The following is a 23,053-nucleotide window of genomic DNA, read 5'->3' on the forward strand; positions in this document are numbered from 1 at the left end:
GACCTCGGGCAACTTCCTTCCCTCTCTGGGCTGTATGTAAAAGAGGGGCGAGCATTTGTACTTTCTGAAGTCGGTGGCCCCAGGAGTCAGCCCTGGTCTCACATCAATGTCTCATCTCTTGGGGCTGAGGCCCACCCTGACCCCCTTGTAATCCCGCAGGTGCTGTGGGTGAAATGAGCTGTCCATCCTCATGCCTGGACCCTCCCCCTCCTCACCAGGGTGGGCTACAGGTGGAAGGGACTCCAGAGCTCTCACCTTGCCCAGGTGCCCTGTTTACTAAGGCCTCGAGCCAAGCCGGGAGTGGATCTGCTGAGGTCTGACAGCCGACGTGAGCAGGACCCAGGTGTGATGGGGCCCCGCAGGTGGGCAGGAGGGGAGGACTCTGCACCCTGAGCTTCTGGGGCCACAGAGGGATTAGAACTACAGGAAACATTGTCCCTGGGGGGGTCGCAGGATGGACTTTAGTGGCCTTGACGGCTGACCTCTGGAACAGAAAGCCAGAGATGTTCTCCTTGGGGGGAAATCTTGTCCTGCTGCAAAACAGTCATATCATTGCACTCCCAGCAGCAGCAGCAGCAGCAGCACACGGTCCTGAGTTTCAACTACTTCCGGCTTTTCTAGATCATTCGCACTTTGCCCCCTGCTCTGTCATCTCTCATCACAGTGGCTAAGAAAGTCAAAGCAAGGAGGGATCGCCTGCTGGCCCTTTGGCCGCAAGTGACTCTGTCTCTCTCCATCTCCACCCGCTCCCCTTATCCCCGCTCCCTCAGGCCCCACGTGCAGGTGGCTGACCCAGTGAGTGGCAAGAGGTCCCATCCCAGGACTCGCAGGGAGGCTCACAGCCTGCCCCACCCAGCCTTACCTGCTTCCCCGCGCTGGGCAGATCCTGCCATCTCAGGTCCTGCGGTTCAGCCTGGCAGGAGAGGGCCTCTGGGCCGTTCCCTTCCTCCAGTGTTCCCACCCCTTCTCCCCAAGGGCTGTCCGGGTTGGCAGGAGCTGAGTGTCTCCAGGCCTGTGAACTCACCCTGGGAACTGAACTCTAGGGAACCTTGAGGCCGGCAGGGCTGATTCCCAAACCAGTTTGGCTGTCCCTCAACCTTGTGGAGCAGGATGTTTGGACCCAAGAGGAGACGTCAGACAGGTTGAGCCTGTCTGTGGACTTTAGGAAAATCCCAGCCTGGAAAATTCTCTGTCCACCTCACACTACCCTCTAGGCCTTCCTGGATAACTCAAATTCAAATGAAAAGACACTCAAAACAAGCTCAAGGGCTGCTTTCATCAGAAAGAGAATGCCCCTTTCTTCTTGGGGCTGCCACTCAGTCCTGCTAGCCTGAGGGACAGGCCTGGACAGAGGCACCCACCAAAGAGCGGCCCTGTGTACTACACCCCCATGAGGGGCCGCTCACACACCCCTGGCCCCCTGGCTCTCAGAAGCCACCTGGTGGCGGTGAAGTCACAGCCCCCATCTTAGAGATGAGGGGCAAGCACAGAGAAGCTAGGACACACCAGAGCTTGCAGCAGGCCAGAACCAAGGCAGGACATCTCCTGCCTGAGATGTTTGCTGGCAGTGGGGCAGGCGTGCGGAGCTAGACCACCTAAGCTGAAATTATGCAGCATTCGTAGCCAAGCAAGTGTTCTGGAGAGGGGAGGGGCCCTGAGCCACTCACAGCAGATTGAGGCCTCTGTGCACCCAAACCCCATATTCACAGGTTCCAACAGGACAGACTTCTTTGGCTACCCATGGATGGACCAGAATAATCATGGCAGGGAGTCTCCCTACCTCCATCTCGCTCAAGGCAGCACTGGAGCAGGATGGAGATCTGCAAGCCCAGGGTGGTGAGGATGATCGCCCCCAGCCACCACAGGCCCTGGGATGACACTCCTAGTGCACCTGCAAGACAAGACCTGCTCCACACCTGCCCGCCTGCAGGCCCCAGAGCCGTGCCCCCAGGAACCTGAGCTCACGCTCCTCATTCCAGCAGGCCACCTGGCCAGTCGGTTCTCTTCTACACGGACAGCTTGCCCAGGGGTTAAACACCACTGCTGTTGCTTGCTCTCAGGAAGCCCGAGGGGTAAGGAGGGGTTACGGGGATCAACTTCTTCCCTGCGTAATTTACTTTTCTGAGGCTTCCCAGCTGGGTACTCACAGTTTGGCTGTGTCCTCCTGCTCCCAGCAAAAGAAGGAGAGGTCAGCGCGAGGCCGGGCCCCTCCCAAGGTCAAGCAGACCCCCGAGACCAAACACACAACTGTCCACCTTTGTGGACAGCAAGAGGGCTGTGAGTCTGAGCGCTAGGAGCCCTTGCTGAGCACTCGCTCCATCCGCTCCAGCCACTATGTCCAATCTCAGGCCCTTGCCTCTTCCCGTGGGAGCCAGGAGCCCGTGTCAAACCCGGGACTCTTAAATGGCAGTTTCCTTGCACCCAGCCTGAGCTCATGGAGCCAGGGTAGATTGTCCCAGGTCTGAGCCTTGGGGAGGTACCGATCAGTTCCAGGGCACTTTCTTTCTATAAAGTAACCACCAGGAAAGCTTCCCAGCCCTAAAGAGTGGCTTGCCGTGGTGACAAGGGCAGGAGGGAGATTTGCGGCAGGCAGCACTTTGCTGGGTGACCCTTGATTACTGCGAGTTGGGTTCGGGTCACTTACTGCTCTTTAAGAAAGAGCAGATTCAGGAAAAACCTGCTAATGGGACCCCCAGCTCTCCTGCCTCCAACCATCTGGACCCCAGCCTACCCCCTCCTTCTCCTGGCTGAGAGACCTGATTGACCTCCAAGTATCTCAGGCTCCCAGTGCAACAAACACTGACTGTGATTCCTTCTCCCCACTCCAGGCTTGTCAGGCCTGAGCACCAGGCAAGTGGCTGAGAGGTGGAGGCAGGGCTCTGAGCCAGCTCAAGTCACTCTGCAAATTAGGTAGGTCTTTAAGCTCAGGGGCACAAGACCTGGACCCATGGGTGGCACTTGGTGGCAGATTCAGATGCTCCTTCCTGACCCCGTAAGGTGGGAGATGACAACCTTCTAGTGGGTTCCTTACCCAAAATTGTGTTGCAGGGTTTTCTCTCCTATCTGTTTATCCAGCAAAATCACCCGATTGCCCGCACATTTCACATTTCTATTCTATTAGCCTCCTGATTGGTCACTCCACTCCTTTTCTGAGAAACCCGGAGTGTGGATGTTCGATGGAGCCCTGGAAACCCCCCACGCCTGGCTGTCACGACCCTTCCAGGTGCCCAGCAGGGGATGACCTGGCTGCCCCGGATGCCAGACTGGCCTTCATTCCTCCCACCGGGCTCTCCCTCTAAACTGCAGGGGCCCTGGATGCATCTTAAGAGTCTATTTTTCATTCTTTTAGCACACGATCTATACTTGTTTTATTTATGTATTGGTAGACACCATTTGAAGAAAACCTGACAAAGAGACTGAATTTATAGAACACTTCGAGGGGGAGGGGGCAGGAAATGAGAGATTTTTTCTTCTCTTTGCAGAAGCTCCTTTACACGATGAAATGATTCTGTGAGGTTTCTTTAAATATCCAGCTGCCTTGTTGCAATGAAAATAAGAATCATTTATAAGAATTCCATTTACATCTAGTGCTTCCTTGGCTGCACCTGTTACTCAGAGTGTAACACACCTGGGTGATGTCTGGGTGACTGTGGCCCGGGTGGTGAAGTCCCAGGGAAAGAATGAAGCACCTGGGTTTCCAGGCCAGGGGTTTCTCAATCTTGTCTGTGCATTAGAAGCATCTGGAAAGCTTGTTCAAATCCAGAGTGCTGGGCCTCACTCCCAGTGGGGTTTCTGATTCGGTGGGTCTGGGGTGGAGCTGAAAGAATTTGCATTTCTAACCAGTTCCCAGGTGATGCTGCTGGTCTGGGGACCCCACTTTGAGAACCACTTCTCTAGACTGAGGGGTGAAGCTCAGCTGCCATTTGCTGCATGAAAGGAGGGGGAGGGGACCACTCCTCCCTCTCCCCTTCATGCAAGCTCTCAGGCCAGGAGTCCTGTGTGCCTGGCAGATGGTCTCCGACACCGCTGCTAACTTCCCCGGATCTTTATGTTCAAGGCTCTGGAGGTTTGACCCCCTGACTGTTCCTGGCAGTGGTCCAGGGGAAAGAACACTGGACAGGGAGTCAGGAGTGGGTGAGCCCGGGTTTGATCTACTGTGGGAACCATGCAATCTTGAGCAAGACCCTGGCAGCTATGTGCACCTCAGTTTCTTCACCTGCATGTAAACCTACCTCACCCAGCTGCTTTAAAGGTGTAATGAGGCAAACCTGACAGTGACTCCTGCAGACAACTTGATTTAGGCCAGGCACTGTTCTGAGCACTTTGCATGCACCATCTCATTCAGGCCAACACTCTAGGAGGTAACTTCTACTGCCTCCTCATAACCATTTCCGGCTCCACCACTCACCAGTGTGTGAGCTGTGTGGCCCTGAGCCCTCTCTGCCTTGAGGCCTGCCTCACAGTGGCTGTAAAAACTGAGCTGGATCCTGCAGGGCTCAGCATCCCTGTGGCTCTCAGGAAGCAGCCCCAGGGCAGCTCCAAGTAGGCAGGCGGGGACAGACAGAGGCCTGGGCCATCTGCAGTTCAGGCTGGCTCCCTGTTTCTCTCCCAGAGCAGCTGGGGGAGGGAGCCGTCATTTGTTTAGGCCTCTGCAGTGTTTAATCACCACGCAGCCCTCCCTCCCTCCCTCCCTCCTCCTGCTCCAGTGCCTGCTCTCTCCCTGCAGGAAAGCGCTCTCTCTGCCTTCTGCCTCTGAGGGAGGCCATGAAAAATTAACACAGCACCCAGAGAGAAGGAGACACCGGGGCAGGGAGGGGCGACAGAGCCAGGTTACCAGCTGGGAAGGACCAGCCGAGCAGGCACCAGTTGGGCAAGCTGGATCCCGAGGGGGCTCTGAAGGGCCCACGGGTCAAACAACTAACCACCCAGCAGGCCACAGGGCCTTGGATGGCCGTCAGCCTGGGGGTCCAGAGCAAATCCACCTGCCTCTCAGGGAGCTAGAATGCAGGGTCTGGGCCTTTCTGGGGTCCTGAGCCCTTGGAGAATCTGAGGACAGTGACAGATTCTCTGCCTCTGGTCTGCGGTGGGCCGGGTCATGCAGGGACATGCCCAGGGGAAGGTCAAGTGAGGCCAGGCAGAAACTGGACACACTCCTTTTCTCTGTTCATTTTCCTGACAGTCCTGGGATGGCAGGATCACTACCCCATCTTCCAGGAGGAAACTGGCTCTCAGAGAGGTTAAGGAACCTGCCCAACGACAACCAGCCAAAACAATCAACAGAACGGGACCGACTTATTTTTAATTAATAAAACAACTTTTATTTACCTAAGTAATGTGCAAATAGCTCCTTTAGAAAGCTAACATTTCAGCTAGAGACCAGAAGTGGGATGAGGGCCCACATTTGCCAGCCTCCAAACCCGTAGTTTTTCTATTATATCTGATGATTCCACCTCACTGTTACATTTCGCCGCCCTCCCTTCTTGACTTTTCAACAGTGACTTTTGAAGAAGTAATGTGTGCGTGTGATTAAAAATACACAGAAGTAGAAAAAAGGTATGTCTTCAAGAATGTGGTCTCCCCTCCCCAAGTCTTATGGCTCAGTCCCTGCCACCAGGGTAATCACACTAGTGGCTTTGGTTTTCCTTCCAGAGTGATTCCCTCACTTTCACGCATCACGGTCTTTGCAACATCTGCCTGGAAGGTTCCTGCCCTGGATATCCCCGTCGTTCAGTTCTCTCCATCTAGTCCTTATTCCTTACTCAGAGGGCTTCCCTGACCTTTCCAGTGTGTAGATGGCAACACCGCCCCTGCCAGCCCACTCCCTCTATTTCCCTGCCCTGCTGGATCCTTCCTCCTGGCATGTGTTACCTTCTACCTTTTATCTTATTTATCATCCGATGCCCCACTCTCTGCACTGGAGCAAAAGCTCTTCCAGTGCAGGGGTTTCTGTGTGCTGCATTCACTGCCATGTCCTTGGTACCCAGAACAATGCCTGACACATGGGTGACAATACCAGCGTGAGCACAGCTTGTTCAGGCAGATCCCACCCTGACACAAATGGTGGCATGTTGTACATGCTGGGCTCAGCCTCCTTTTTAGGAAGACAAGTCTCAGTTCAAACTGACTGTCACTCCTATAGGACAGAACTGTGTCTTTTCTACCTCCTTTCTCCCAAGGACCCAGCCTGGTCCAGAGCACATAGCGGATGGTCAGAATGACCATACTGGAAACTTGATCCCTACCTCACACCACAGATCAAAAAAAAAAAAGCAAAATAACAGACTTTCTGGAAGATAATATAGGAGAATATCTCCATGACTATGGGATTGGGGATTTTCAAAGAGGACACAACAACCACTAACCAACCATAAGGGAAAGTTGAGAATTTTCCAACATTGAAGTGAAGAACTTCTGGTATACTCCTTGAAGAGCGCGAAAAGGCTGGCCCAGGGAAGAGGAGAGTCTGAACAAGACAGGAGCCACACAGTGCATAGTGAGGCCAATGCTCAAGGGCCCTGGAGAGCCAGGCTCCCCAAGACTGTCTGCAGTCACCCAGGAAGGCTTCCCAGAAGAGGTGGAAGGTGACTCCATCTCACTCCTCCCCCAGCTCCGTCCTTTTCCCTCTCCTCCAGGAAAAATCAGAGACTTAAGACAGACAGAATAGCCCTAGCCCCACCTTCCCTGCCCCACGCAGAGATAACCAAGCAAGAAGAAACAAATGAGGGAGCCCAGGAGCCTGGCAGTGCCTTGAAAAGCTGGGCTTGACAGGGCAACAGCATTTAACACAGCTCACACCATCCATCACTGGGGCCCAGTCATTTAGATACTGGGCATTTGATTAAACTAATATGGGCGGCTGGGGCGAGGCATGGCTGGGCGCTTCCTACCCTCGCCTACAAATGAGACCGTCACACACAATCCGATTACCTTGACTGCCACATTTATCTCGGGAGAGGGGCCATCCATCACTCCTCAGCAGCTGGCTCTGCATGTCCTCCCGCAGGAGGGGAGAGAAGTGGGCCCCCAAGTTTCAGCAGGCGGTGCTCACTCAGTCATTCATTCCATCACTTTCTCAGCAAATACCGGCCCAAATGCTGACCCGGGGGGCAGGTCTTGGGCGGGGCACTGGCCTATAGAGCAAACACAGTCCTTGCCCTTGAGGGGCCCATGGAGGAGGTACAGGAGCTGGCAACAAAAGGCGAGCTCTGCGTGCCACACTGCCAAGTGGCTCCGGCATGAGTCCCAGCCCCCTCTCCTCCAGCTGGGACTCTGAGTGTGCCATGTCACTGATCTGGTCCTCAACCTCACACTCGTAAAAGGGGATGATTAACACAGGGCAGCCAGTTCAAAATAACTCCTGCAGCGATGGAAATGTTGTCTATCTGTGCTGTTCAAACGGGAGCCACAGGCCATGTGTGGCTATTGAGCACTTTGTAACATGGCTACTGTGACCAAAAAGCTGAGTTTTAAATTGTATTTAATGTTACTTCATTAAATTTAAGTGTGACTGGCCACATGGGGCTCTGGCTTCCATGTTGGACATCACTGATAGAGTGGTTGCTGCCTTTTCAAGAGTGTGCTGAAGGGCCAACCAGGCAGCCTCGAAATACCCTGTACGAAGTTCTGCACATAACAAATGGCCCCTGAAGGCTGGGCCCCCTCCTTCTCGAAGGGAGGGCCAGATTCTGAGGCCCAGGGGAACAGCAGCTGTTATCTGATAACACGGTCACCTCTACTGGCTCGTCATCCAGCAGGGTGAGCAGACTCCCATTTTAAATAAAAAGAAGTGGGACTCAGAGATAAGGATGGTACAAACCCTGTAGTGGCAGACACAGGACTTGAGTCCAGGTGTTTGTGGCTTTGAACCCACCTCCATCTTCCCACTGGACACCTGACTACCCAGGGGACTCACAACAGGAGGAAAGACCCAGGATGGGGCAGGCCGGCTGGGCAGGCAGGGGGCAGCAACCTCTCCCCTGACCACCACGTGTGTGGATGCCACGTTGGCCAGCGTCTTCAATGGACTGGTTGCCCTTCAACGCCAGTGCTGAGGAGGTGGGTGGCAGGCACACAGGTGCAGCCACACCCTGCCCGGCTCACCTCAGTCCCTCAGGCCAACCCTAAGGTGGCAGTGAGGCCCCTTCCAGTGCAGGGCAAAGCTGGGGCAGCTGACAGACTTTAGGTTGTAAATACTTCAGGCTTCCTCTGCTTTATAGGATGCCAGTTAGCACAGTCTGGAAAGGGGCAGACACGGGCTTAAACCAGCTTCTGTACTAGGAACCTGAGCTCTGAGTGAGTCAAGTCCCCTCAACGGGGACCTGACCATCCCCTTACAGGGCTGGCTTGGGGATGAAGGGCACTAATGAGTGTACAAACAGAACTCAGCACCTGCAAGTGTTTGCTCACTGGGACCTGTTAAAATCATTGGTACTTTCTGAGCTCTCAGGGCAGGTCAGAGACCAGGTGAGACCCCCAGCCGGTGCCCTGCAGGTCTGGGAAGGCTGGAGAAATGGCGTCTAGAAACAAGCATTCCAGTAGGGGTCTGAAGACCCTACCCCTCATTGGTGGGCTGTGTGACCCGGCGCCAGCTGAGTCACTCGTCTAGCAAAAACGAGAATAAAATCAGCATGTGCTAATCCTTCTGTGAGGATCAGATGGAACATGCAAAAGCACTTCTAACCTGGATTTGGACAAATCTGGTAGAATCTACGTGTGCCAGTGGGCAGGCTCTCCCAGTGACTTCAGAACAGCCTAACCCTGGAGAGAAATCACCTCCCCAAGTGAAGACAAGTGCCCTGCAGAAACAGCTGGCGCTCAGGAGTCCAGTCTCCAGACATTTAAGAGGCGGCCTGCTGGCAGAGGACTTCTGATAAAAACAGAGGCTGCAAAGGGGCAGGCCCAGGTCAAGGGAAGCCTGTTTGTGAGCCCCTCTCAGGAACTTGCTGCAGTGGTGGCTGGCAGGCTCCCAGGAGTGGGCTGACCTGGCTCTGGGGCTTCTAGCTGGACCGGGCGGCTGCGGAGGATACCAGGGACACGCTGCAGCTGTAGGAGGGAGCAGGCTGCCCTGGCTGGAATGCAGGAGGTTGCTGGCAGGGGACCACCACCAGGCTGGGAGATGGGGAGGGATGGCTGCAGGGTGGGGGCCAGGCCAGGAGAAGAGCCTAGAGGGGAGAAGTGACCTGAAAGAGGCAGAGGTGAGATGGGACTGGGGAGAGGGGAAATCAGGGGAGCTGAGGAGGCCTCCCAGGAACACCCCCTTCCCCTAGACTCACCCCTCTCCACTGTCCCAGTCAAATGTACACTTAGCCACTCACACACTAGTATAAATGAGTTTATAACAAATGGTGCCAAGATGGGCAAGGAGCAATAATTGAAGGAAAAAAGATGAGGTGGGGGAAGGTGGCAAGCAGCTCTCCCTAGCAAGCCACCAGTGAGTGGGGACCTTCTGTTGCCAGTACCACCAGCATTCCCCCCCCCCTCACAAAAATGCCAACACTCTTTTGTTGCCACTTAAACCAATTTGGGGGTAATTCTGCAGGCAATTGTCTTCCTATTTACAATGCAGCTCAGTGATTGCATCGAGGCTGATGGTTCAGGCTGTAATTGTATGGTAATCACTTCTGTTTATGATCGATGCGGAAATCACTATTGTTTTCCAGCAGGCTTGTTAAATCAAAAAAGTGCCGGGGTGGGGAAGGAGGGTTTATTTCTGTGAGTTGGAACCCGGGGAAAATGAAATTAGGCAGAGCAACCCAATGTCGGGGGAGGTGGATCTGATGGCAAAGGCACCCTCATCAGCTCAGAGCTGAGATAGGCAGCGACAGAGATGCAGTGACAGCGAGAGAGACATGGAAGGTACAGGCAGAGAGGCACAGAGACACAGGTGGGTAGAGACACAAGGAGGTGGGCAGGGATGCCTAGGGAATGACCAGGCTCGGGACAGAGATGATCAGATAAGCAGATACACACAGAGGTGCCAGACAGACCCTGCTGCTCATACATCCAGAGATGCTGAGACAGAGAGAGAGAAAGAGAGAGGGAGAAGGACCCCCTTATAGACACCCACACTTTACCAGACCTGCTCTCACCCATTCCTAGGGAGATGGGGACAACCCAGGTGCCAGGTAGAGGGCCCAGCACTACCTGCCCTGCGGGGCTGGAGCCCCATACCTGCCCCATCTGGGATCTTCCTGCCTCCTCCTTGCCCCGGCCCCAAGGCCGCCTACCTGCGGCCTGGAAACAGGGTGGCAGATGGCACCTGGGGGGCTCAGGTGGCAGGAGCAGGGCAGTGTTGAGAGCTGAGCTGCTGCTGCAGAGAAAGGGGGTGGGGGCTGCCCACCTGGCGGGCAGAAACCTGAACCTCCCAGAAGCTGCAGGGAACAGGCCTGGGCTGGGTGAGGGGCAGCGCCTCCCAGGGCAGCCACGGGCCCTCCATGGCTCCACAAGACTGAGCCAGTCTAGGCTGAAGGCCAAGGCCCAACAGGGAGCGAGCAGGCACCAGCTGTGCGTGCAGCTCCGACAAACCCCTAGGCTGCAGGCTGAGCTTGGCTGCAGGCATGTGTTTATTTTCAACTACATGCCTTTCTCTCCCAGCAAAAGTACAGGGAGACCATCAGGCAACGTACTGAAGATCATGACCAAGGTCAAAAATATTAGGTGTTTGGTTTCCAAAGCCTGCAGGCCCGATGCCCCTGACCTCTCCTCACATTGCCTGCCCGTCTCTACCATCTGAACCGCCCTCCGTATTTCACGGTTCTGCCTCACCTCTCCAGGGAAGCCTTTCCCCACCCGGCTGGACCCTCCTCCCCTGGGCCCCACGGTACTGAGTGTCACATTGACTCTGATGCAGGACCGTGGCGGCCCACAGACCTGGCTCTAATCAGCTCAGAGAATCCACAGTGAACGGGTGACAGGCAGGCCGGGCCCTATCACAGATGACCTCGCAGTGGCTGGAGCAAGAACAGCACTCAGCAGTCTTGTCACCAGCTTCAGTGGGAGCATGAGGCCACCCGGACCTGAAGAGGCGGCTTCCCTCAAACCCAGGGTACCCCAACTCTGCTGATATGCACTGCGTGTTGTCCTCTAAGGTGGCCAGGGCCCTGGGATGGAGGGCAGGAAGCTCAGCCCCCTTGGATGGAGGAGAGGACCATCCCACAACCCTTGCATCCCCCATCCCTCGGCCTGGGTTCAGGCCCCGAACTTGCCCTGGCCTGGCCCTCAAACAGATTGGGCCCTGAACTGGGGCGCCCTGGCTGCCTAATTAGGGGCTCAGCAGGGCATGCCAGGCAGCCTCTGGAAAACCTTAGAAGTGGAACAATTGCTCCTAATTGGACTTCCAGGATTCGGCTTAAGAAAACAGACAGCTTCTCCCCCGGGACTTTGCTTCTGAAGTATATACAAACAAGTGATGGTTGTTCAACATTAAAAACAAAGTTGGCGAAAATGAGAATTTAAGCTACAATGAAGTTGTTTAAATGGAGAGGGACCCTCAAGGGCGGGGAGCATATGTGTGTGTGCATGTGCAGGTCTGCACATCCACACAGGGCATACAGGGTGCTTGGCAGGTGGACACCTTTTAGGATTACGGTCTCAAGCCAGGAGCCCCTAACCAAGCCCCAAATCCTGAGGTCTGGACCCCACATAACCTCAGGGAAGTGGGGACAAGGGCCACTGGAGGGCACCAAAGACTTGCACTCTGAAGGCGGAAGACCAGAGTTGGAGCCTCAACTCTGTCCTGGCAACCCCTGCCCGCCCTTAGCCCCGCTGGCTGCCCAGTGTTGGCAGTGACTGAACCCCCATCCCCCGGGGAGAGATGGTACCATACAGGTGGAAGCACCTTTCTGGACCCTGAAGTGCTCTAAAAACATCAGCTATTTTTACTCCCTGCTCCAACGTGTAACCTCAGAGACAAGCTCTGACCCCTGTTTACTTAGAACTCGGGAGTCAGGACCCAGGGTAGGGAGGGTAAGGCAAGGCCACCTGGCCGGGGTGTTCTCCCTCCCCACACAGCCCGCAAAGGGGAAGAGCGCTCCGGGTGAGCTAGCAGAGCTGGTTACCAGAGACCAAGGCTCAGGGGCAAGAGGTCAGAGCCAGCTAGAGAGGGAGCAGGGCCAACCAAGGGGGACGCTCCCTGCTCAGGTGTTGTGCCTGGGAGACAGGGCGGTGAGGGCTCAGAGACCCAGGTGGCCCTGGCTCAGTCAATGCTGGTGCCAAGGAGGACAGGAATCAACAACCCCATTTTTCCGGTGGGGAAAGTAGGGGCCCCTAGAGGCGAGTGACTTCTCATGAGAAGTGAAACGCCGGTGGTCTTCTGACTCTGTGGTGCTCTGATACATCGAACATCTGAAAGTCTCTCTCTGTAGGCACCTCTGAGACTATTCGCAGACTTCTGCCATCCCTGAGACAGGCAGAAAGGAAGCTGCGGGTAGCCAGGGCTGATTTCCCCAGGAAGCCACGGAACGCTTTTTTCCTAAAGGTCTGGGAGGGTCCAGAGTCATCTTCCTGAGGACCGGAAGGGCCTTCTGGGGTCAGCTCCAGCGAGCCGAGCCTTCCCAGGCCCCTCCCCCAGTCCCTGGAGAGCTGCAGCACAGAGGGCTGCGGGGCCAGATGCCCTTGGCCCTCTCTTGGGAGGGAGAACATCCCTAGAGCCTTGGGGTGAGCCCCCACTCAGAGCTGCATGTCTGCTCTCTGGCTTGAGTGAGCTAAGGATGCGCCTGCACTGGAGAAGGGGCAGGACGGGGCCAGGGCCCCCAGGCCAGTTGGGGGACCATCCCTCCTACTCTAGGATGATGATATCAACTAACATTTATGAACTGCATCCAGGAGCACAGACTCAGCAGGTCCTCACAGCCATCTCGAGGTCACTGCTATTACCATTCCTGTTTCTGCGGAGGCTGAGACGTCTCAGAGCTTCAGTAACTTGCCCAAGGTCACACAACTGGTAAGTGGAGGGGCTGCTGTAAACACCCAGGCTCTACATCTCTCTGACACAGCCCAGCATAGTAGGGAGGGATGATGCGGGCGCCTGCACGCCCCAAAGAGATCAGGACACCTTAATTCTTATACATACATGCCATTCGGCTGCCAAGGTGCCCCCCCCCCACATTACAGACACTCTCAACACCCCGTGTTTGCAAATCTACACAACCCTATGAGAACACCGTCATATACACTCATCCAATAATCAGTCAACCTGTAAGTGTCTCTCGCATGCCCGCATGGGGTCACACACATCCAACCACATGGGTACACTGTATACGTAAGCAGATGCAAAACCCACGTAACATTTGCCGATGTCCCATCTTACGCTTTTCTGCAACACACATCCCCTGCAACAGGCATGCTCCCACTTTACGTATGGCCCTTCCAGCTCTGCCATCTTCGTTTGGGGACTTCAAGCTCCCAGAGGACAGGGACCCTGTCTTTTTTCACATTCCCCACAGTGCCCCACCCAGAGCCAGCTCTTCATTTGTTTACTTACTCATTCAAAATGTATTAGTGTGTACTTTTTGCCCATTTGGATGTGGAACATACCAACTCAAATGAGCTCCAGCCATGAACTTGAAGAAATAGAATATTCCCGTACAAACCAAGGGCTGTTAACTCGGGCACAGTGAACCCAGGGGGGCACAGGCGTGCGTATGAGTGAGCAGACACGCGTGGAGGGCGTGTGTGCAGGGATTTCCACTGTTACAACAGGACTGCCGGGGCGAGGTGCCCCTACTTTACAGAGAGGCAATTCAAGTGGCAGAGGGGAGGCTCAAGCTCCAGATCACCGGGGTGGGGGGTCCCAGCAAGGCTTAAGTAACAGGTGTCTAAGACCAGGGAGGCATCCAGGGAACCCAGTCTTTGGGTGGCCAGGCCTGTCCAGAGCTGGGATCTATCTGGGCAAGAGCCCTCAGGGCACCACGGAGAGCACCCCACACTCCTGGGAGAGGAGGGGGCGATGAGGAAGTCACAAGCAGGGAGGAAATCTCCATTTGTAATCTGAGGACAGAGATCTTATCCAGGTCATCAAACGTATCCCGGAGAAAGTACAACACCATGCAAAGCCCTGAGAGGATTATCAGCCCCTGACAGGCCTGATGCGGGGAGGCTTCATTCCAGGTGGGTGGGCTGTGGGGGCTCCACTCACTAGGGGCAGAGGCGGTGCTGGGGCAGGGGGGTGGCCGAGTGGTGATGATCCTTCTCCCCCAGCAAAAGCCTGCCCACCAGGCCCGTCTGCTGCTCACTGGCGCCTTGGGGCAGGGGCATGGAGACAGCGGAGGACCTGTTCCTGTTTCAAAGTGGCCCGGACAGGATGAGCCAGGCTGTGCTCACAACAGGGAGCGACTGCTTGGCCCTTGTCCCTTTTCTTGTCCTGATGCTGACCTCTGGCTGCTCCACTCAGTGGGCTGCGCTGCCTCCCTGGGGTGGGGAGAGGACATCCAGAAGTCATTAGAGACCCCATGGTAAAGCTGCCCTGGGTTCAGTAAGGGTAGTGGGGGGGAGGCTTCCTCTGCTTTGGGTGCCACTGCCCTGAGACCCCAGCACGGTGGCATCTGTCCTCCTTCCAGGGCCTCCCCAGGAGCTTTGGGGGACTGCTGTTGGCAAATGAAACGCAGACACACCTGAGGGTTAAAGCCACAAGCTTCTCTCAGCAAACAGTGAGGGGGGCCCTGAGCCCGTGGCCAAAAACTCTCAGGGGCCCAGGGGAGGTGGGCGGCTGTTGGCCCCAGGGTTTCTCAGGCTGGGCGGGGAGGGAGGTGGGCATTCTGTATGTTGGCCAGTTCAGGGCTGGTGCTGGAGGAAAGGCCCCCTGTGCAGGCGCAGGAGGGGGTGAAATGGGGGAGCATTTGGATACACTTAGGCTGTGATGGAAGATTATGAGGCAGGGAAGCAGGAGGATGTGTCCCCAGAGGAACGGGCCTTACACAAACACGAGGAGACCGATGACAGAGCAGCAAGGACGGCTGACGCTTACTCACGGCTGAGGTTCTTGGGCAAGTCAGCCAGAGAGCTTCAGGAGTCCAAGGTGTAGACTTACAGCTCCTTCCTCAAGAGGGAAATGAAAGTGGATGCGTGTGATGGCCCCATGCCCCTCCTCCAGGGCTAGGACACCAGACGGCTGCCGGCAGCAGACACCACGCAGGAGGTGGGCCCTCCGCACTGCACGGCCAGGTCTCTGGTCACAACACACAGTATGAGGAGCACCTTACAGACGAGGAAATAGGCCCAATGTGTGGCCGGGTCAAGAAAGAACCCAGGCGTCAGGGCTGAGGAACTCAAGAGAAACCGAAAGCCCAGCTGGTTTGGGAGCTGGTCATATGCCGTGAGGGTAATAAGTCAACCTGATAGTAACAAGAGCTAAAACTTACTGAGCAATTACTATGTGCCAGACACTGAGTGCTTGCGCAGCCCCCTCTCATTTACTCCCCGCTGCAACTCTGCCAGGCAGAGGCAGGTACAGGCAGCTCTGTTTTATTCATTAGGAGACAGGGGCTTGGAGAAGTTAAGTGACTTGCCCAAAGTCACCCAGTAAATGACAGATGTGGGTTTCATAATTACTCCCCAGCTCTGTCTTGGGAAGGGTGCTGGGTGGCCTCATTTTAAGAGCCCAGGCTGGGTGGGGATGGGTGGGGTGAAGCAGGGAAGTCCTGCGGGGCCCTGTGCTTCACAGAAAGGACAGCAGGGGAAGTCCAGGGCCCTGTGCACAGAGGAGTGGGTGGGAGCTGCTAACAGGGAGGTAGGCAGAGGCCCTGGGACCCTGCCTCCCTACAGATCCACGACGACAGATCTATGAGGCCCCTTAGAGACCCTCCAGGACTGTCCAATATGGTAGCCGCTAGCCCCATGGGGCTACTGAGAACCTGCAGTGTGGCTAGTGCAATTGAGGGACTGAAATTTTCATTTCATCTAATATACACTAAAACAGCCACATGCAGCTAGTGGCCTTTCTAGTGGACAGCACAGTAAATCTAGTGATTCTTCCTACAGGTGGGGTCCCCAAGAAGGACGAGGGCTCGGCATTGTCACATGGTCAACTTGGGAAGCCAGAGCTGGGTCAAGAGCTCAGACCTCTGTTTCTTCCTAGGTGACTGCCTTTGCTGTGACCCATCTATGTCCAGGCTGGTCACTTAAGCCACATATACTGAGTACCCAGCATTGATACAGGTCATGGTTGTCCTGTCCAGCAACTTACAACCTAGTGGGGCTGACACCTGGTGGGCAAATGACCACATAAAACAGGCTGATGTAAGGTTGTGGGTCCTGGATATACAAAAGAATGAAAAGGACTGTTAGGAGACAGGGTCCTGTGTCTGTGTGTTTGCTTGGGTCAGGGGACCAGGGAAGGCCTCCTGGCTGGTGGCATTCAGGCTGATCCTGGAAGCGGCAGGGTGGAGGGGAGGTTTCCCTCACCTCTGAAACATGGCCCCCCATTTTTCACCACCCTCTCTCCCACATGTAGGGTCTGAACCAGATGCTGTTAAATCTTCTGTGCACACTGTGAATCTGCCAACCAGATTGCACTCTTGGGAGGTGGAGAGGGTGCCTATAAATCACCAGCCGCCTCGGGCTCTGACTGAGGAGGCACTGAGAGGGTGTGAGGCCAAACTGCCGCCAGTCCATAGGCTGTCCCCCTGTCACCTGTCCCCTCCAGCCCCAGGGAACCGCCTACATTGATTGAAACCCTCCTAGGAAGTGGCTGCAACCCCTGAGGGACTGGGGGCAAATTCCACAAACCAAGCTCTCTTTTTTTCCCAGGAGAGAGCAGAGGGGAGGCCTGGACAAGTTCCACCAAGTTCCCGGAGCTCCTCAGAAGAAGAGCTAGCTGCCCTCGCCCCCCCCACCATGGGCAACCACAGAACAGGAACCCTGCAACCAGACGAGGCTTTCCACTGCGTCAGCAGAGGCAGGGACATTCCCACAGCAGAGCTCTGACCTCGCAGGGCTCCCCGACTTCCCTGAATGGAGTCCTGCCTCAACCCAGCAGCATCCCTGCTCCCGGAAGCCCTTAGAGTCCCAGGGGTCTCCCTGGCTTTCTCTGGCCCCGGGGATAAGATCTGTGCTCCTGGAATAGGATCTGTTTCAGCAATGGCTCCGCCTCCCATGCTCACCTCTGCTGTTTCACCTGGAGCAACATCCTCCCTAGGCACCCCTGACATTCATTCCCCTTCTCCCCCAAGACCCAAATCCTACCCATTTCCAAAATAAGGGCCACCTGGGAAGAGTTTCAGGCTACCCCAGCCCGAAAGTCACCACTTCCCCCTCTTTCTTCTACAGCTCTTAGGGTGTGGAACATAAGCCTCTGTTCATTCAGTTCTCCTCACCCTGCTGCGCCTTATGCTGGCGGTAGCACCCAAAGGCAGGGCCAAGCCTTCTTCCGTCTCCTGCCTCCTCACCTCACACACACGCACACCCTCTAGCATAAGACTCCAGTAGCTGCAACTCTTGGAGTGGAGTCTACCTTTCAGAGATGAGACATAGAGCAGCGCTCTCAGTACAGAGATGAGAACAGAGGCCCCCAGAGGGGAAGTGACTTGCCAAAGGTTACACACTAATTTGGCACCAGATCACAGATGCTATCACTTGAGCGCTAGGCCCGGAGAGCCATGCTGCCATGAACAGTATCAGAATTATCTGAGGGGGCTTTACAAGACCAAAGAAAAATCACAGAGGCTGGGCCATACCCCAGAACCACATCTCCGGGGTGACTGGGGAGCCGTGGCCTCAGGGGATGTGGGTGTCCTGGCCAAAGTTCTGTCCTTCATTCACCAGACATGCACAAAGTACCCACTACTGCCCAGGGCCGAGCACTCATGAGGCCTGGACCCAAGGGTAGGTGGGGGCAGTTGGAGAACCCAGCAGGGTCACAAGGGCTTCAAGCAGGCATCTGTGTCATGGCTGGGGCAACTGAGAGGAAGCGGGCAGGAGGGCAGCAGACTGCCTGGCAGGCCCAGCCTAAGGCTCTGGGCCCGGCTCTGTCAGTCCGTTTTGAAGGGCACACAGCACAGCAGACTCTGGGAATCAACAGCACCGTGAGCGTCCCCAGAGGGCCCAGGGAAAGGCCCAGGAAGCAGGGGCCTTGAACACCACCTCTGCCTCACTCAAGGGGACTGGGAACTCGGATTGTCCCCAAAGATCCTCTCATTCCTCAAGCTCCCCTGCATGGGCCTTGAAGACCCCTTCTCAGGGGTGCTGGGATCCCTGACCGAGAGACAGCCCCTATTTAGATCTCCAGTTCTGGTCAGCTCAGGGCCAAGGGAAGCCGGAGGATGCAGTGAGGCCTGCTGCTTGGGGGAGGTGGGCACCTCAGGACACGGGGACAAGGCCAAAGACAAAGTGACCTCACTTCAGGGCTGGAGCAGGAAAGTGAAGCAAGGCATAATTAAATCTTTTATAAAGCTCAAGTTCAAAGCGGCAGACTGGGATTTGCAGTGGACCATGAGAGGGCATTAGCTCCATTCCAGGCCCTCCCTGCCGTGTGACCTTGGGGCAGGAAGTCCCTTCGCCCCTCTGGCCAGGAGCTCCCGGAGAGGCTGGAAGTGCTTCGAGGGTAGGGGCGCTGTTTTTCCCTGAGCAGGCTCCCTCGTGAGGCTGCTGCCTCTCTGCCAGGCCCTGGGAGAGTTTCCTCCTGCAGCTGAGGCTTCAGGGAAAGCAAGGGCGAGCGTGGCACCGCGAATGCCCCGTGACGTGAGGGGCAGCAGGCCCGGGCAGGGGGAGAGCAAAGGGAACCCTGTGCTAGCCAAATGTCCCCCAGCTCTTCTCCTCCTTGGGCTGGGGCCTGCATGCCTCCCTCCAGGGTGGTGCTAATGAACCTGGCCATGGGTCCCTTGATGGGGTCCTCCCCTGTGGAGAGGAGTCAGCCTCTCCCTTGGGACCAAAGCCGCATTGATCAAGGTAAACACCTCCTCTCCCGGAGAGCCTCTCTGACTCTCCCAGCTCTGCCAGCACAGAACTCTCTGTTCCTGGGGACTCAAGGCTGAGCTGGCTCTCCCGCCCGATCGATGGATGACTTCACTAAGGCTGACGCCTACTGGGCACCAAGACAGTCCTCTGGGAGGTCTGAGGCTGCTCCTGGGACCTCTGCCCACCATTACCCCTGGCTGACCTCTGCTAGGTGGCAGAGCACTGTCGGGGAAGTTGGAGACATGGGGCTCATGCCACTCGCTGGGTGACCTTGGGCAAAACTGAATCTCAGCTTTCTCCTATACTAAGTGGGAGCACCTGGCTGACCTGTACTCCCCTTGCTGGGAGGTGGCCAGAAACGCAGCACTAAGAAAACTGAAGGTCCCTGTATCAAATGGACTCAGCCGGCACTGTCACACATGTGGGCTCTGATCTGACATTCTCACCTCACTTCTCTCCCAAATCTCCATCCTTCTGGGCCAGAGCTGTCCAATGGAACTTTCTGCCACAGTGGAAATGTTCTATGATCTGAGCTGCCCCATCTGGTAGCCACTAGCCACGTGTGGCTGTTGATCATCTGAACTGTGGCTGGTACAAATGAGAAAATGAACTTTTAATTAATTTAAATGTATAAACACCCACATGTGGTTAGTAGCTATCATACTGAACACTCCTGTTCTAAGCACAGCTCCATGATCCTTACTCTCTGGGGTGTGACCCAGAAAGAGCCGTCAGGAAGCTCCCAGGTAGGACTCTGGTTGAACATCTGTGGGAGCACCTCTCTCAGTCTGACTGGCTGCCATCAGACTGGGAGCTCATCTTGGAGTTCCCAGGGACTGAGCACGGCCTGGTTGTTTAGTATTCAGCCAACACTGACTTCCATCCAGAAGCATTCTTTCAACCTCTCCATCACCTCCCCACTCCAACAGGGAAAGCAGCTTGCAACCAGCTTTCTGTTCATGCAGTCACTCAGCAGTCACTGAGCATCTACCACCTGCCAGGCATGGTGGCTGATACTGGGGTACACTGTGATGAGTAACATATGGCCCCTGCCTTCAAGGAGCTCACAGTCAAGGCCATGCTCCAGTCGGAGCCATGATTGGCTTCCTCTGTCCCCTGACTGGGTGGTCTCAAGCACACCAGTTGGTTTTCCCACCTGAAACAGGGCTCCCAAATCCCTGAGCACACAGGCTGTAGTAAGAATCAGGAGGAGCGGTGGAGTGGGGGGGGGAGGCAAAGGGGCTCTGGTGGATGGGGAGGCTGTGCAGAGGAGCGGAGACAGCACTGTGAAGCAAGTCTCAAACTCTGTACAGTCTGCTGCTTCCGGTATAGACCCAGATTCTCACTAAAGCATCGCTGTTTGGTGGTTTCTCACTAAGGAAGTTCAGGGTAAAAATAGCTCAGGAGGGGACTTGAATCCTAGTTGGGGGGTAGTCACTGCCCAGCTAATACACAAAAAAGGGAAAGAGGCTTACTAGTAGCCACGTGGACTCCCAGACTCACCCCCTCAACCCCCCTGCCGTGGGTCAGGGCCTTCTGCTCTGTAGTGGATGGGAGATGAGCTTCCAGCCCAGAGCCCCAGAACTGGAGGGGATCTGAGTTCCTATACACCATCTGGGGACACCCTGGTTTCAGGGTGCATCACCTTGCCTGCTCTCATTCCCTAATCGGGTTTCTGGCCCACTCTCAAAGAAGGGCCATTAAGAAGCTTTCTGGCACCAACTCCTTGCCAGTTGCCTCACAAGACCATCCTGCTGGAGGAGCTACCAGCCATGCCTGGCACCCATCTGCCAATCCAGCCTGATGGTCAAGGGCAGGGGACCCAGGCACCCATCCTGAGAGTGATGGTCTCCTGAAGCCCATCCATGGAAGCACCACCTCTCTTAACTGGTGCAAAGGGTGAGGACAGGGAGACATCCCTGACCTCTTCTACTCCCACCCAAGCTGGCTTCCAGGTGAACTCAAGAATTGGGACGTATCTAGTGCCCCAGGCACCAAAGCTTGTAAGACCCCTAGACCAAAACCACATGCTCCTGACTACCAAAACAGACATTCAGCCCAGGCAGTCCTCTGAGAAACGCTCTCTCCAAGGTCTTAAACAAGATCCTGACAGCCTAGTGTCAGGCACCCCTAGAAAGGCCCCTTCCTGCCCTCTAGAGCGAACCCATCTCTCCTCCTCCTCCAGCCAGCCTCCCAGCAAACACTTGTCAGAAGTGTGTTCTGCACCCACCACCTATCCGAAGGGCGCCCCGTCGCAATGGTGGCATCACCAGAGCCCATAGGGTCTCTGGAAGCTTTCGGCATTAGGGCAGCCCTGACAAAGGAGCAGCTTGAAGTTAAGGACCCTCGGCTGCTTCCTCCGCGCAAGGTTTCCTGGCTGATTCTTATTTTTGCAACAGAAGCCGATTCAGGACGGAGCCTTGTAAAATGTCTGCTGGAGAGCCAACACTTCACCTTCTGGGGGGTGGGGGGGTGGAGGAGCACCCTGGTCCCGGACCCTGAGGAGAAGGAGGGCCCCCTCTGTAGGCGCACAAAACGGGCCCGGTGCACGCCGGTGCCACTCTCGCGGCCAAGCCTCGGGCTGACACCATGCAGCACACGGCGCTACCCACAATGCACCGGCCCTCCTCTGTCACACACAGGCACGCACACTCACCCTCGCTCCCGGAGGGAGCCGGGGCCCGGCCCGCGGGCGCCCTGGCGCCGACCCCTCCGGCCCCGCACTTACCTGGAAGTTGCACCGGCCGCGGTCCCGCCCTGGCGCCCGCGGGGGTCTGGGTCCGGCCGGGGGTGGCCGCGGCGAGCGACTCCGGCAGGGTTCAGCCGGCGCCGAACAAAGGCTGCGCGCAGGCAGCGGGCGCCGCCTGCATCCCCGCTCCGCGCCGGGGCGGCGGCGGCGGCGGCGCGGGGGCCCGGGCGGCTCCGGCGCCCGCTCGCTCCGTGCTGCCCGCTCCGAGGGCGCTCTGGCTCCCGCGCTCCCGCTCGCTGCTGCCCACCACCGCCGCCGCCGTCCGGCTACCGCACCGCACACATCAATTATTCATCGCCCGTCTCCAGCTTCCCGGGCGAAGCCAATCACAGGCGGAGGCTCCGCTAATGGGGCCGCCGCCGCCGCCGCCGAGAAGGCAGCCAGCCGCGCGCCCGGGCGCAAGCGACAGCCCTCCGGGGACGGGGATGGGCCGGGGGCGCGCGGGGGGCGGGGGCGCACGGGGCGCGCCAGCGAAACTTCCCACGGCCCGCGCCCTGCGCCGCGTGCCGGGACCCCGATGGCACGGCCACCCGCTCTGCGTGCGCCCGCGTGGGGCTGGGGGCTCGAGGGAGGCCGGGCGCGTCGCGGCGGGGGGAGGGGAGGGAGGAGGAGGAGCGCGGGAGGAAGATGAAAGGCTAGCAGACCTGCCTCGTCGTCTCCAGGGAGCCTTGGCTCGCGCGCGCCCTCCCCGCCCCGCGATCCTCGCCGTCCGCACCCCCGCCTCCCAGCCCGCCGCCAGCACTCACTCGCGCGCGCAGACCGTGGGCCCAGCCACTTTGCTGCGAGGGAACGCGAGCGAGTATGAATCGGAGGCAGCTCACATTTCAAACTTGCACGCAGGGGTGGTGCTGGTGCACGCCGCCGCCGAGCGAACGCACGACCCGACGAGCGGCGCTATAGCCTCCGGGCGGGGGCGGCGACCAGGTCCCCTTTCCTCCCCCGCCCAGGCAATTAATTGGAAGCAACACTTGTGCGAGTGGGTCTCCCGGAACGCTGCCGCCCGAGGGGGCCGCCGGGAAGGCGCTGGCGGTGGATGACTTCGGGTGTCTCCCGCCCCCCAGAGATTCCTCCCAAGTGGTCATGCTAATGAGGGTCCAAAGCGGGGTGGGGGCGGAGAAGGGAGCTGGCCTGGAGGCGGCCTCGGCCTGGGGGAGGGAAGGGGGCGAGGCGGGACTGGGGCATCCGGATTGTGACCTCGTTTTAAAGGATTTTCGGAACGGGTTAGAGGGGCAGAGAAGGCAGGAGGCCTGGCATCTTTCCCGGTACAGAGGCCCCTGCCACCCCTGGGATTCCCCCATACAGGGTGAGCGGGCGCACGTACGCTCGAGCTCCCCGACTTGGGGGAGTTCCTGTGCCCTAGAACCAGAGGCAGTAGGGAAGCCGGGGGCGGCTGCTGCGCGCGGCCCTGCCCCGCCC

General features: G+C 57.0%; 1 protein-coding gene across 9 annotated transcripts in view; it reads right to left on the reverse strand.

Moving 5' to 3' along the window:
• Positions 1 to 23,053, reverse strand: part of ZMIZ1 (zinc finger MIZ-type containing 1) — a 229,032-nt gene that overhangs the window by 42,766 nt on the left and 163,213 nt on the right. Inside the window, exon 1 of one of the 9 annotated variants that reach the window (XM_064487998.1) lies at positions 22,384 to 22,477. The exons of 5 other annotated variants lie outside the window; for them this stretch is intronic. The gene's annotated coding sequence lies outside the window, so the exon portion shown is untranslated. Of the gene's footprint in view, positions 1 to 14,966; positions 15,098 to 21,616; positions 21,769 to 22,281; positions 22,323 to 22,383; positions 22,478 to 23,053 lie in introns of those variants that run through there. 3 more of the 9 variants (XM_064487999.1, XM_064487997.1, XM_064488000.1) reach the window with 3 other exon arrangements.

Source organism: Camelus dromedarius, chromosome 8 (genome assembly GCF_036321535.1).
Source record: "Camelus dromedarius isolate mCamDro1 chromosome 8, mCamDro1.pat, whole genome shotgun sequence".
Lineage (NCBI taxonomy): Eukaryota > Metazoa > Chordata > Mammalia > Artiodactyla > Camelidae > Camelus > Camelus dromedarius.